Here is a 13,169-nt window from a genome sequence, read left to right on the forward strand (position 1 = left end):
TGTAAAGTAGGCGGTGGAGCCTGACTCAAAGCACATTTATATTTCAAAGATGGAGTTCAGCAACCTCACTGCAAATCTTGTGGAACTCAAAGCTAAGATGCCTGACAGCAGCTTCCGCAAAATCCCTGAGCCTCGGTGACAGCTGCACGAAATTGCAGAACACAAGACCCAGGTTTTCCTTCTCCTTGCTCAGTTCCCAAGGATCTGAGAAATGGTGTTTTAAAAGGAGCGAGGAAAGGGTGAGGGAGACTCATCTGAGGCTGTACAACCTGACTTTAAATTCTCCTGATTGAGGAGAATCGAATTTGCTTGAATATGTTCAATTTGCCTCCTTTTGGCTTGTGATTTCTTCCTATGTTTGAAAAATACCCTCCTTACTCATGGAATATCTGCATTCTCACCATGGAAAATGTAATAACCTGTTTTTAGCTTTTTCTTTAAAGAAGAGGAACAGAAAGCAGTAGAATGAAAAGAGACTGAAATCGTAAAGGGCAGAAAACATGCTCCAGGTGAGGCTCGAACTCACAACCTCGGCATCACCCGCACATATACTGCTGTATAAGTACCGCGCGCTAACCGATTGCGCCACTGGAGCATGCTTTCCTCGTATTCTCGGCGCGCGATCTACAGAGTCATGAGCGACGGGAGCGCTCGATCCCCGAGACGAGGTGGAGCTGGAGCGCGCGACATTGCTAGGGACCCTCTTCACCCCTACCCTCCTCCACCGCAGCAACCCTGGCGAATAAAACACGCTTTGTTCCAGACGCTTTCATCTTTCGCGGAAGCGTGTATGTGATCCTTCCTCTACGCCAGCGGAAATCAGCATTTCCCCGGGATCCGGGGGTGCTCCTTTTAGAAGCCCCGAGAGAAGGCTGAGGATAAAGAGCGAGCGGACTCTAGCACTTCCTCGCCTTGACCCCAAGAAGGGAACGATATCCATGGAAGACAAGGGCTATTTGGCTGAGGCAGAGCATCACCGCGCACCGCCTGGCTGGTCCGTGATGCTTCCTACCAGATGGAGGACTCCGAGAAGCCGAGACAGCCCAGCCCTCGCTCCGCGAGTCTCCCAGCACCCGCCGGGCTCCTGGAGAGACTACCCGCCTCGCTGTCCAGCACCTCCAGGCTGCGCCTCCCGGTTCCCCCAAATCCTCCCCGAGCCTGCCTGAAAACCGCATTCGAAGTCATACAGCCAGCTGGTCCGGCATCTCTTACGGGAAAAGCCAGAGTGGTAACCGCTCCTTTGTGGCGCGTGTTACAGAAATCAAGGCGGTGTCCACGACCCCTAATCCCACCCTGCTCCTCCACCTGTTTTGACCTTCTTTAGAGGTTCATTGCAGATAGTTTGCCTCTGCGATATAACGCCCACCCAGTATCCTCGTTTCCTGCCTGGGGCATCTAATTACAAAGGCTAGTTTTGTTTATTTGTGTGTTTGCTTGCTTGTTTTTGGCGTGGGGAAATCTCAGCTGTCACATACACACGAGATATGAAGCCTTTTGGCTTTTATGGAATAATTCCTGTCAGAGAAAAGGAGAATTGTGTAAAGAAGGGAATAGTCTATTCCTGACCACAGAGTACTTAACAAACAGCACAGAGAGTAATAGACCAGTGAGCAAATTTCTCCATACAGACGCATGAAGGGATGTGAGGGCAGAAGTGTTTCCACATCTCGGTGTCTATTGCATTACTGAATTGGGATCTTTACATAGACCTTAAAGTGAGGAGCAGTGAGAAGCGATATAGACTCTTTAGTAATTACCATCTCACCACACGATCTCCTCCTACATTCCCACCACACAGTCCTAGAGAGAGACCGGGATCTGCCTGAACCTCTAGAGGTCATCCATCTAAATAACAATAGCACCCACTAGTTGGATCGAGATTATCATGGGCCAGACACTGTTCTGAGTGATTTATATAAACCTCATAAGAGTACTCATGGTGCTGTGTTCCAAGTCTGGATCTAGGTAAGAAGAACCAGTATCTAGGGAATTACTGTTCTTAAGAGATGAAAACTTACAAGACTCACAGTAAGTCACTGGATATTAAACTGACTTTTATTAACACAACATAGGCATTATAATGGAGAAAAATGTTGATAGAAAGCTAAGTGCTTTTAATTGTTAATGTTAACACACACACACATACACACACACACACACACACACACACACACACACACACATTCTGATCTCTGCCTACTCTTCCATGGAAGGCCAGCCTGTATGGACCACAGCATGGGCTCCCCTGCCCTGTGACCTCAGCTTTGAGTTTCATTTGTGGGAGCATTAGCAGGAAACCAGAATGAGAGAAGACAGAGAGGTTGGAGTATTTATTTCTCTGGATCCCTTTCTCTGGGTCAACTTGGTTCATCAAAGTGGACATTTCCTTCAAGCTCCAGATAAATACCAGAAGTGAAATTGCTGGATCATATGGTAGTTCTATTTTTAATTTTTTAAGAAGCCTCCATGCTGTTTTCCATAGTGACTACACCAATTTACATTTCCACCAAGAGTGCAGAAGGGTTCCCTTTTTTTCACATCTTCACCAACATTTGTAATTTCTTGTCTTTTTGATAATAGCTCCATCTTTTAATTGGGGTATTTAGACCATTAATATTCAGAGTGATTATTGATATAGTTAGATTAATATTTACGAATTCATTATTGCTTTCTATTTGTTGCCCTTGTTCTTTTTTCCTACGTTTGTCATCTTACACTTTTTCTGACTTTTGAGGTTTTAATTGAGCATTTATATGATTCTATTTTCTCTCCTGTCTTACTTTTTTTTAGTGGCTGCCCTAGAGTTTGCAATATACATTTGCAGCTAATCCAAGTCTACTTTCAACTAACACTATACCACATCATGAATAGTGTGAGTACCTTATAATAACAAAATAATCCCAATTCGTCTCTCCTGTACCTTGTATCATTGCTGTCATTCATGTCACATATATGTAAACATACATAAGCAAATATACATATACATATGTATATACATATACATATGATATACAAATAAGCATACATGAGCAAATACTTTGTTTACACTATTATTCTGAACAAACTGTTATATGGCAGATCAATTAAGAATAAGAAAAATACAGGGTTTTATTTTACCTTCACATATTCCTTCTTCAGTACTCTTTCTTTGTCTATGTAGACCTGAGTTTCTGACCTATATTTTTTCCTTCTCTCTTAAGAAGTTCTTTCAGCATTTTTTTGCAAGGCAAGTCTACTAGCAACAAATCCCCTAAATTTTTGTTGGTCTTTTTTTTTTTTTTTTTAATTTATTGGCTGTATTGTGTCTTCGTTGCTGCACGCGAGCTTTCTCTAGTTGTGGCAAGCGCGGGCTACTCTTTGCTGTGGTGCACGGGCTTCTCATTGTGGTGGCTTCTCTTGTTGTGGAGCACGGGCTCTAGGCACGCGGGTTTCAGTTGTTGTGGCACGTGGACTCAGTAGTTGTGGCTCGCGGGCTCTCGAGCACAGGCTCAGTAGTTGTGGCTCACGGGCTTAGTTGCTCCGCGGCATGTGGGATCTTCCCGGACCAGGGCTGAAACCTGTGTCGCCTGCATGGGCAGGCGGATTCTTAACCACTGCGCCATCAGGGAAACCCAGAAGTCTTTCTTTCTTGCTTGCTTCTGAAGGATAATTTTGCAGGGTACAGAATTCTGGGTTGGTAGGTTTTTTTCTCTCAACACTTTATATATTTCACTTCACTCTTCTTGTTTGCACTGTTTCTGAGGAGAAGTTGGATGTAATTCTTATCTCTATTCCTCTATGGGTAGGGTGTTTTATCCTCTGGCTTCTTTCAGGACTTTATCTTTGATTTTCTGTAGTTTAAAAATGACATACCTACTTGTAGTCTCCTTGTTATGTATTCTTCTTGGTGTTCTCTGAGCTTCCTCAACCTGTGGTTTGGTGTCTGACATTAATTTTAGGGAAAGCCTCAGTCATTATTGTTTCAAACATTTCTTCTGTTTCTTTTTCTCTTCCCTTTCTGGCATTGCCATTACTTATATGTTACACCTTTTGTAGTTGTCCTACAGTCCTTGAGTACTCTCTTCTGTTTTATTCAGCCTTTATTCTCTTTGCTCTTTCAGTTTTTGAGGTTTCTATTGATATATCCTCTAGCTCAGAGATTCTTTCCTCAGCTGTGTGCAGTCTACTTAAAAGCCATTGAAGGCATTCTATATTTCCATTATAGTGTTTTTTGGTCTCTAGCATTTCTCTTCTTCCTCCCTCCCTCCCTCCCTCCCTCCCTTTCTCTCTCTCTTTCTCTTTCTTCCTTTCAATTTCCATCTCTTTGCTTACATTGTCCTTTTGTTCTTGCATGCTGTTTACTTTATGCATTAGCCCCCTTAGAATATTAATCATAGTTGTTTTGCATTCCTGGTCTGATCATTCCAACATTCCCGCTATGATGCTTGCTCTGTCTTTTCAAGTGTCTTTTTTTGGTTTTTGCCTTCTGGTATGCCTTGTAATTTTTTCTTGATAGCCAGACATAATGTGCTGAGTAAAAGGGACTGCTGTAAATAGACCTTTAGTAATGTGGTGGCGAGGTGTGGGGGGCAGGGAAGTGTTCTATAATCATATGATTAGGTCAGTGACCTTTTAGTGAGTCTATGCATCTGGACTGTGAACTTCACAAAATTTCTGTTTCCCCCCCCCCCACCGCCACCACCCCGGCCCTTAGATGGGATAGGATGATTAGATTGGGCTGGCGTTGGGCATTTTCCTTCTCCCATATAGAAGGCTAGAACTGACTGAAATAGAGTATTTCCCCTCCCCCAAGTCAATATGGCTCTGCTAATACCCCATCAGGTTAGGCTCTGGTTAACTAGTTTCTCCTGAGAGCAGGCCTTTTATAGATGGAGAGTCTTCTGGTGTATTTCAAAATAGTTCTTCTTTCTTTTTTCCTCTGCCAGTATTATGAAAAAATTTTTCTCCAGTATTTACTGTGAGAACTTGGTTGAACTCCTGGCGGTAAATCTCACAATATTGTTAGGGCCCCCTTGTGACTGAGTTCCCCTGGAGTTTTTAACTCTCAGAGTGGTCCACATTGAGCCTCCAGAAATTCATAAATTACAGTTCAGGTTTTCTTCCCAGTGCTCATTCCCCAACAGTTTCTGGTCATGGGTCTCTGTTTGGTAGGTTTGTGACTCGTATTCACCAGTTTGTCTCTCCAATCTTGCCAGTAGGGGTTTGCCCTGTATTGTCCTCTCTCTTAAGAATTCAAGAAGAGTTATTGGCTTTTAGTCTATTCAGCTTTTTAATTGTTGCTAGGACAGGGCGGAGACTTCCAAGCTCTTTACCTGAGGAACTGGAAACCACGTGTTGCATTTTTAAAATTACTGAATACGGTGCCACATAATTAACAGCTTTTTACCAGTGTGTGCCAAAATCAAGGTCCCTGAAGTTCAGTGGATAAACTGCAAATATTATAGACATTAACACTGTAAAGTTATTACAAAGATGGTTTTAATTTTCTGTATTATTTCCTTTTAACACCAGGCTAAATAATTTCCTGATAATGTCATCTGTCTACAGAGTGCATGCAGGTTTGGAAATGTGGCATTCACTCATTCATTTTTAAAAAATGTATTCACACATATTTGAATGCCAACTTGCTGTGGTGATACAGCTCTAAACAAGGCTTGGTTTCTACTATCAATAAGTGTCACTTTAGAAGAAAAAGAGAAAAAATACATCAATTATTTACTAGATATTATTCAATATATGCTATAATAAAGGTGTACAAATGGTGCTATGAAAAGACACCTCTCACCTAGATTGAAGGTAAAGTGATACATGAGCTGAATTCTGAAAGATGAGTAGGGCTTAGCTGGAAGAAGGGATGGAGGCATATTTCAAGCAGAGAGAGTGGTATTCATGAAGCTTTGAAAAGCATAAAAAACTGTGACGACTGAGGAACAACCAGAGTCCTCAGTTGCAAGAAACAGACAGCTACTCTGGTTGATTTTAATAAAAACGAGTCATCTGTGCCTGTCCTCCATCTTTAGCAATTTACAATAAAATTTTCAAACATGGTACAATATAAAGTGTGTTGGATTGTTTCAAGAATCCAAAGTACTTTTTGAGGAATGTATCTGTGACTTTGGGGTATTATTATATTATTAATTATTTAATACAAATGTGGTATGTGGAAATTCCATCATTTTAATCTTTGATATAGATTCTTGATTTTAGCAATTTATGTTAGCCATTCAGAAGTGATCAGGGGTTTGCTTTTGCAGACAGCTAATTCCAATAATGGGATCATAAATTGAGACCGGGAAGATTAGTTGCTTCCTACTTAGGTAGAATCTTCATCAGCACTGTGTTACTTTCTTTGTTCTTCTCTATAAACTGACCTTGGTTCCTTGGCTTTCAGGTAACTTTTATGCCTCCTAAGGTGTTTGCAAACTCGCCACACTCTGGTTACATTTCTTCAGCTCGGCTTAATTCAACAAAGAGTTACTGAGCACCCACTAGGTTCCACACTCTGCAAGGCTCTGAGATACAATGTCAAACAAGATATGACTCCTGCCTTCAGGGGAGCTTAAAGTCCATTAGGTAAGTACGATAAAAACGATAATTACAATATCTCTTTAGGCCTATAGCACCCAAGTTAGTCAGGACTCTACGTTGCAATTTATTGAATCCCAATAAAAATTACTGATAGTTTATCAGCTGTTTTATATTGGTATTAATTGTATTGGTGGCACTTCGAGTGAGGTTTTCATACCTGAATTTCAGGTATCATCAAGGACTCAGATGGCACAGCAGCTTTATTTCTGTCATGTAATTCCTTTTGTACTTGAAAAGGTCCATTTTTAGTTCTAGGTTTTGGCGTCAAGGATAACCGAAACTCACCTCTTAGAAATACATCTCTTAATTAAAGTCTGTGCGAGATGGAAAACTAACACTCCCAAGGCCCCAGTGAGATTCGAACTCACGACCCCTGGTTTACGAGACCAGTGCTCTAACCCCTGAGCTACGGAGCCGCTGTTGACTAAATTTCCACTCCTCGTCCTAAAGCAGATTATAGGCTGAAATCTTTAGGTCTTTGTTGTTTTGTTTTGTTTTGATTGGTTTCTAGAAAATTTGACTCTCTGCCCTCATCTCCTTTTCGATTTTCTGGACTGTGGTCAAACAAATTCCCTCACTCTCTGATAGTTTTAATATCCCGTTCAATTCGCTTTTGTCAAAGGAAGTACAAGACACTTAAATCACCTCTGAGAGTTTTGTTTGAATCCAGAGCAGCCGAGGGTCAGAGGTTGCACGTTGACGAGAGTGGGGAATAAACGCTTGCCCATTTGCCAAGATGCGGAGGCTGGGGTGAGAACTACTGGGCCAGTTGATTTTAGTTACAGCCACGACCGCTGCTCTGCAGTACCTTTCGCACAGATTGAAGCCCAGATATTCCAGACTTCAGTTCTTAGAGCCTTGGGGGAAAGCAGGCAAGATCTGTCTCAAATTCCCCGATATCAGCTATCAGGAGACTGAGGGGTGAGGGTAATGATGAGGCCAGCAGGAAGAAGGAAATGGAGCGACCTCCCGGGAACAGAAGCCGAGGAGAGGCTCTGCCTTTTTTGTAGCCTAGTCCTTGAGGCTGGAATACGTTTTGGAGCCTCAATCCGGGGCGTTAAAGAAAGGGCCATGTTTCTCCTCCACCGCGCGTCGCTGAAATCCAAATAGAAAAGATCTGTCCAAAGGAGCTGTGGCAAAGATACTAGAAAATTGTTAATTTCCACCCGGGTAAAGGGGCTGTGAGGGTCACACACACAAAAAAATCTGTATAGCGACTCAGCTCGCACAAGCAACAACCATAATGTACAGAGAGCTGGTAAAGAAGAAAACTCAACCACAAATCCTAGGTCTCCTGTCCCAAGTCAGAGGCCCTGTGCACCTGAAACAAAGCAAGGACTGTTTTCCTGTCTACTTTCAGGATTTGATAGCTGGCTAATAAAGAAACAATGGCTGTTAATTACAAACAAAAAGCAAAACCAAAACACCCCGACTACTGACAAATACAAGTAACATTAAAACAACTCAGCAAAATAAGATTTATTGGTGGAGAAGTGGGGAATCCAGTCTCTGTGCATCTGTCCCAACCTGAAATACAGTCCTCCCATAATCCAGAGGAGAGGCTGCAGTCTCTGAAAAGCCAGCCAGCCAGCTTTCTAAAAGGTCTCCCAGAGTAAAAAATAACACACTCCACGTCTCTCTCACCAAAGTCATATACAGGCAAAACAATGCCCTTGTGACCTGGAGTGTCATAAATGCAAATAATAGGGAAACGCAGTAAAAAAAAAAAGAAATGGGTGTATTAAAGAAGTTGAGAGTGAGGGGAGTGAAAGAAATGTGAGGTCAATTTTATCACTACTACTCATCAGCGGCTTCCTAAACTTCTCTGGACTCAAGGTCTGCCTCCTGCTTTCCGGAGGAGCCAGTTTGTTCAGATTCTCCAAAATCCTAAACTTGCCTGTGCAGAAGGGCCTGTCTCTGGAAGCTCCTCTTCATCTCCTGAGTATCACAGAAGAAGGGGATGCAGGCTCAAGAGAGATCATAAAGTCCCAACAAACCTGTGATGTGCAGTTTTCTCAGATTTCATCCTGTATTTAGGTATAGTGTTCACCTCTGGTTTTCTTGCACCTAAAGAAATGTATAACCTCGATGAAATACGGCGACACGGGCAACAGGAAGAAACTGTCCTCAGGACTTTTCAGTAACATTCTCCTCAAGGTCTTTCCAGTTTCTGTCTGCTGCCCGGGCCCAAAGTCACATGTTTTAGGGTTTGTTCCCATTTTCAGGTAACAAAATGTCCATTACCCAGTACTCATCATGAATTTATTGTCTCTCAGTCCCAAATTCACCCTTTTTGCCTGCCTTGTGGAAATGGATATGAATCCTTTAAATAGTTTTCTTTTGCCAATCGGCACTGAAGCTCTGCAGGTAGAGGATGGCGGAGAATCATTGCAGGAGGAAGGGGGTTTTGCATCCTGGTTCCCACACACTACTTGGACTGCTGCTTCCCCAGGGCCTTGCTGCTACACCAGGCATGGCTTTCCCCTGCTTCAGGATCCAGCGGCAACCAGCAGCCACCAACTTCCCCTGGCCAGCGTCCCCCTTGAGTGTTTTATAGTAGAATGCTCTCAGTGAGAGACCTCTCCAAGAAGAGCTTTCCAAGAAACGCTGGAAGATGGATCTCCAGCCAGTTCCAGAGGGCACATTTCAAGCAAGTTCTGCTGGCACAACCCGAGAGCAATTTCTCCGCTCTTCAGTTAGCCATGTCCGTGCCTTCCCCATCGAGGTCTGGATCTTAGCTAGGGGTGGGGTGAAGGGTAGAGGGCTCTTCCTTCTGTGCTTTGGCTCAGCTGTAGGTGAGGGGTACTTCCTAAGCTGTTTTCAGCCCTAAGGGTAGTGACTGCTCCTTAGATTTGCTATTCCTTTATTCGTCAGTGTTGTCTTTACTTTTTTACTAGCCAATTCCTTGTTTCTCCAACCCCTTCTTTAGGTAATAATTCTCTGTATTAAACTTTCCCTGTTCATTATAAGAGAAATACTTTCTGGAGATGTAATGTACAACATGACAACTGTAGTTAACAACACTGGATTGTATATTTGAAAGTTGCTAAGAGAGTAGATCTTAAAAGTTCTCATCACAAGGAAAAAACGTTGTAACTATGTGAGCTGATAGTTGTTAACTAAACTTATTATGGTATCATTTTGCAATATATACATATGTCAAATCATTATGTTGTACACCTTAAACTTACACAATGTTATATGTCAAACATATCTCAATAAAATGGAAAAATAAATAAATAAACAACTTTTCCTGCCAAGTTATTTGTTCCTCTCTCCTCATTGGACCAAGACTGATCCATACCTAACTATTGTCATGTAACAAATCATACTAAAACTTAAACGGCTTAATTTATCACCTGTCATTTATTTGTTCTCACAGATTTGTTGGTTTTCACAGAGTTTGGGCAGAGCACAATGAGGACAGCTTGCCTCTGCTCCATGATTTCTGGAAACTCAAGTGGAAGACTCTAAGACCGGGGGCAGGAAATCATCTGAAGGATGGGTTACTCAAATGTATGGCAGCTGCTGCTGGCTGTGCGCTGAGGCCTCAGTTATTTTCCATGTGGTCCCTCCCTGCGGCTTACTTTGGGCTTCCTCACAGTGTGGTGGCTGGGTTCCGGGGACAGATGTCTTGAGAGAAAACTATTGGAAGCTTCTATCACCTTTTATGACCTAGCTTTGGAAGTCATAGAGTATCTCTTCCATCGTAGTCACAGCCCTATCCAGATTCAAGGGGAGGGAACAGAGATCCCCCCAACCTCTGGAAGGAAATGTGTCAAAATTGCATTCAAAGAAAAACACAGGGCATGAGATACAGCTGTATGGCCATCTTTGGAAAATACAATCTACTACAGGTTTTTTATGACTGAACTCTAACCACTTGGAAGCCTCTATCTCCTCAGATTTCACTTATCCAATGTCCCCTGGACTTGTAATGAAAATTTTGAGACATTAAAATAAATTAATATTAATATTAAACAGGTGCCTAGGAAACATACTACCCAGCAGTTCATGGAATATTGACTGTGCTGGGCCCTGCAAAAATCAGTCTGTAAAGAAAATTGAATTATGGCATATTTCAGTTGCAATTTCATGTTTACATTATATTTTGATAATATCCATTTTCAAGTATTCCAAATATTTTAAACCTGTATTCAGACGTTTTCATCTACAAAAAAAATATATAAATAGACTTCAAGAGTGTATAGGAATATACCTATGCTTCAAAAATTCAACATATGTATATATTAAAATATAAACTGTCAATTTTGCATACTTTGTTATTGTACTGTTAGTATAGTGAAAAAAGTCACAATAAAAAGATTAAAATCTACAAGCAATAAACTTATTTTTTAAAAAGAGATGCTTCCCATTTAGTTTTAGGGTAATAGATGAGGTAATTACAAATTAAAAAGTGATAGCTCTCAAATTTAAGTGTCCTATAGATTTAGATTTTACAGCCTAATTATAGAAACTTGGTGATACTCCTAGTTATCGGGATTTTAAATTTCTTCTCTCCTTTAATCCTAGAATAATCATTGCACACTTTGGCTATTTCATTTTCAGTCACTTAAACAAATTTTTTTCAGTCATAAAAGGTAAACATTATGTTTCAGAATGGCTGCGGTCACCCAAGATGGGTAATATTTATTGGAAAGCATCTGAGAGCTCTAGGGAGAAGAAAGGCAGGATTATTACTGTAGAGCACAAGCGACCCTGAAGGTCAGAAGACGGTGATGAGTGGAATGAATGATGTAAGTATGGCTTCAGGAGATAAAATCACAGTTTGGATGGGTTGAGAACAAGGGGCTGACCCTCTCTTGTCCAGAGCAGTGGGGTTGACCATTTATTCACTTTAAGTTTCCACCGGTCCTGGGGCAGCATCGACCTGGACCTGCTGGATAAAGGTTTGAATCACAAAGAACACAGTGACCTGGGGTCCAGATCACATATGGGGGTCGGGGCCGTAGGAGGAGATTTGTGTGAGGCGCGGGACCCTGGTCTGGCGGGCGGCGGAGCGGAAAGCAGGAGACTGGGCTGGGAGTACTGGGGAAGGGAGAGGGGCGAGGAGGGAGTGTCGCTCAGTACCCTGCCACCCCGTCTCCAAGGCAGAAAGAATTATCTAGGTCCTCACTAACGCTCGTACTCTCCTACCTCTCTCTGTTTCTCAGTCTCTGAACTCAGAACTAGTCCGACAAAATTTCAGAAGCTTTCTTCTGGGACCCAGCTAGGCGCTAACCCCTCAGAGTCTACAGTATAACACTTTCAAAGTAAGACACGTGTCAAGATGGCCGAGTGGTCTAAGGCGCCAGACTCAAACATCTGCTTTTCACCGTTGAGGCTTCTGGTCTCCGAATGGTAGGCGTGGGTTCAAATCCCACTTCTGACATATGCGTATTTTGTTTCACTTGCCACGTTCAGGTCAAAAGTTCCACCTTGGAAAGCTCATAATAACTCAACCCTCAGCACCGCAAATATTTCTCACCCTGAAGGACACTTGAAAATGAGAATTCCCCAGTTTGAGACTCTTAGGATACTTTCAGAGCTATATGGAGGCAACCTTCAGCGTTGCCTTCTGTGAGATCCCTCTTCCCAGGAAAAGACTACCATAACAACTTGTGGTCTTTTCCTTAGTTGATCAACTGACCGGTCATCCACACTTGGATCTTGGGTTTTTACTGTGGGAAGAATTACTGAAACCTTCACTGCTTTTCTGCACACAGAAAGGAATCTGTTATAAAGTTCTAAGTTTCCTTTGTCACCTTCTTATATCACGTCTAAAATCTAAGAGGGAAAGTCCCTCAAGATTATGACACTGCTGAAAACATTTTTTGGTTATCAATAGCCAAAAAATGCTCATACTATTAAAATTAAGTAAATTGATAGTTCATTTTGAGATTTCTTTTCAGAATGATGTGATCTAGATGTCTTGTCTTTCATTTTATAAAGTAAAAAATGCCTTCTATGAAGTTCTACATAGGCTAAGTAAGATCTTGGTCTTAAAATTAAGATCTTAGACTTGTGCAGCTTTGACATTAAATGAGTTTTTCTTCCTGTATAGCTTTTAAATCACTACACAGCAATTTTTCTCCTAGAAATGTATCTCAGTGAAATTCCAGCTCAGCTCCATGCTTGGCCTTACCTAGTGTAGCATTTTGCAGTACCAGATTGTTAGAGGCAACCTAGATGTCCATCAGGTGTACAGCAGTGGCCACCCATGAATTTCATACTATGTAGTATGTTGCACATGAAAGTTGCACATGGAAGCAGATGTAAATGTAGCAAGACAACAGATTTTACAAACTGCTTTGAGTAAAAGAAAAAAATATCAGGATGAACAGTGCCAATGAAAATTAAAATCACACAAAGTAACAGCATTTTTTTAAGGGTAGTTTCTTTTCTAAAGAGCATTAAAAACTTTAGAGAGGATCTATATGTTGCGGGGAGAGGAAAGGGATGGATACAGGCCATGAAACAAAGTAGAACTGAGAATGACCTTTCATGGACCAATAACACAAATGAGCCCTGGACAACCAAGTGTGATTAACTTACCTTTTGAACCCAAAGCCTCTCTTTCC

The 13,169-nt window shown here is 41.8% G+C and overlaps 3 non-coding genes across 3 annotated transcripts; 1 reads left to right on the forward strand and 2 right to left on the reverse strand.

Annotated features, from left to right (window-relative positions):
• Positions 1-501: 501 nt before the first annotated feature.
• Positions 502-595, reverse strand: TRNAI-UAU (transfer RNA isoleucine (anticodon UAU)). The gene is made up of 2 exons: positions 558-595; positions 502-537 (listed from the first exon to the last, which is right to left on the reverse strand). It is a non-coding gene; the product is annotated as a tRNA-Ile (tRNA).
• Positions 596-6,931: 6,336 nt separating this feature from the next.
• On the reverse strand, positions 6,932-7,004 carry TRNAT-CGU (transfer RNA threonine (anticodon CGU)). Its single transcript has one exon. It is a non-coding gene; the product is annotated as a tRNA-Thr (tRNA).
• Positions 7,005-11,872: 4,868 nt separating this feature from the next.
• Positions 11,873-11,980, forward strand: TRNAL-CAA (transfer RNA leucine (anticodon CAA)). Its single transcript has 2 exons — positions 11,873-11,910; positions 11,934-11,980. It is a non-coding gene; the product is annotated as a tRNA-Leu (tRNA).
• The last annotated feature ends 1,189 nt before the right edge of the window (positions 11,981-13,169 follow it).

This window comes from Lipotes vexillifer, unplaced genomic scaffold (genome assembly GCF_000442215.2).
Source record: "Lipotes vexillifer unplaced genomic scaffold, Lipotes_vexillifer_v1.1 scaffold657, whole genome shotgun sequence".
Taxonomy (NCBI): domain Eukaryota; kingdom Metazoa; phylum Chordata; class Mammalia; order Artiodactyla; family Lipotidae; genus Lipotes; species Lipotes vexillifer.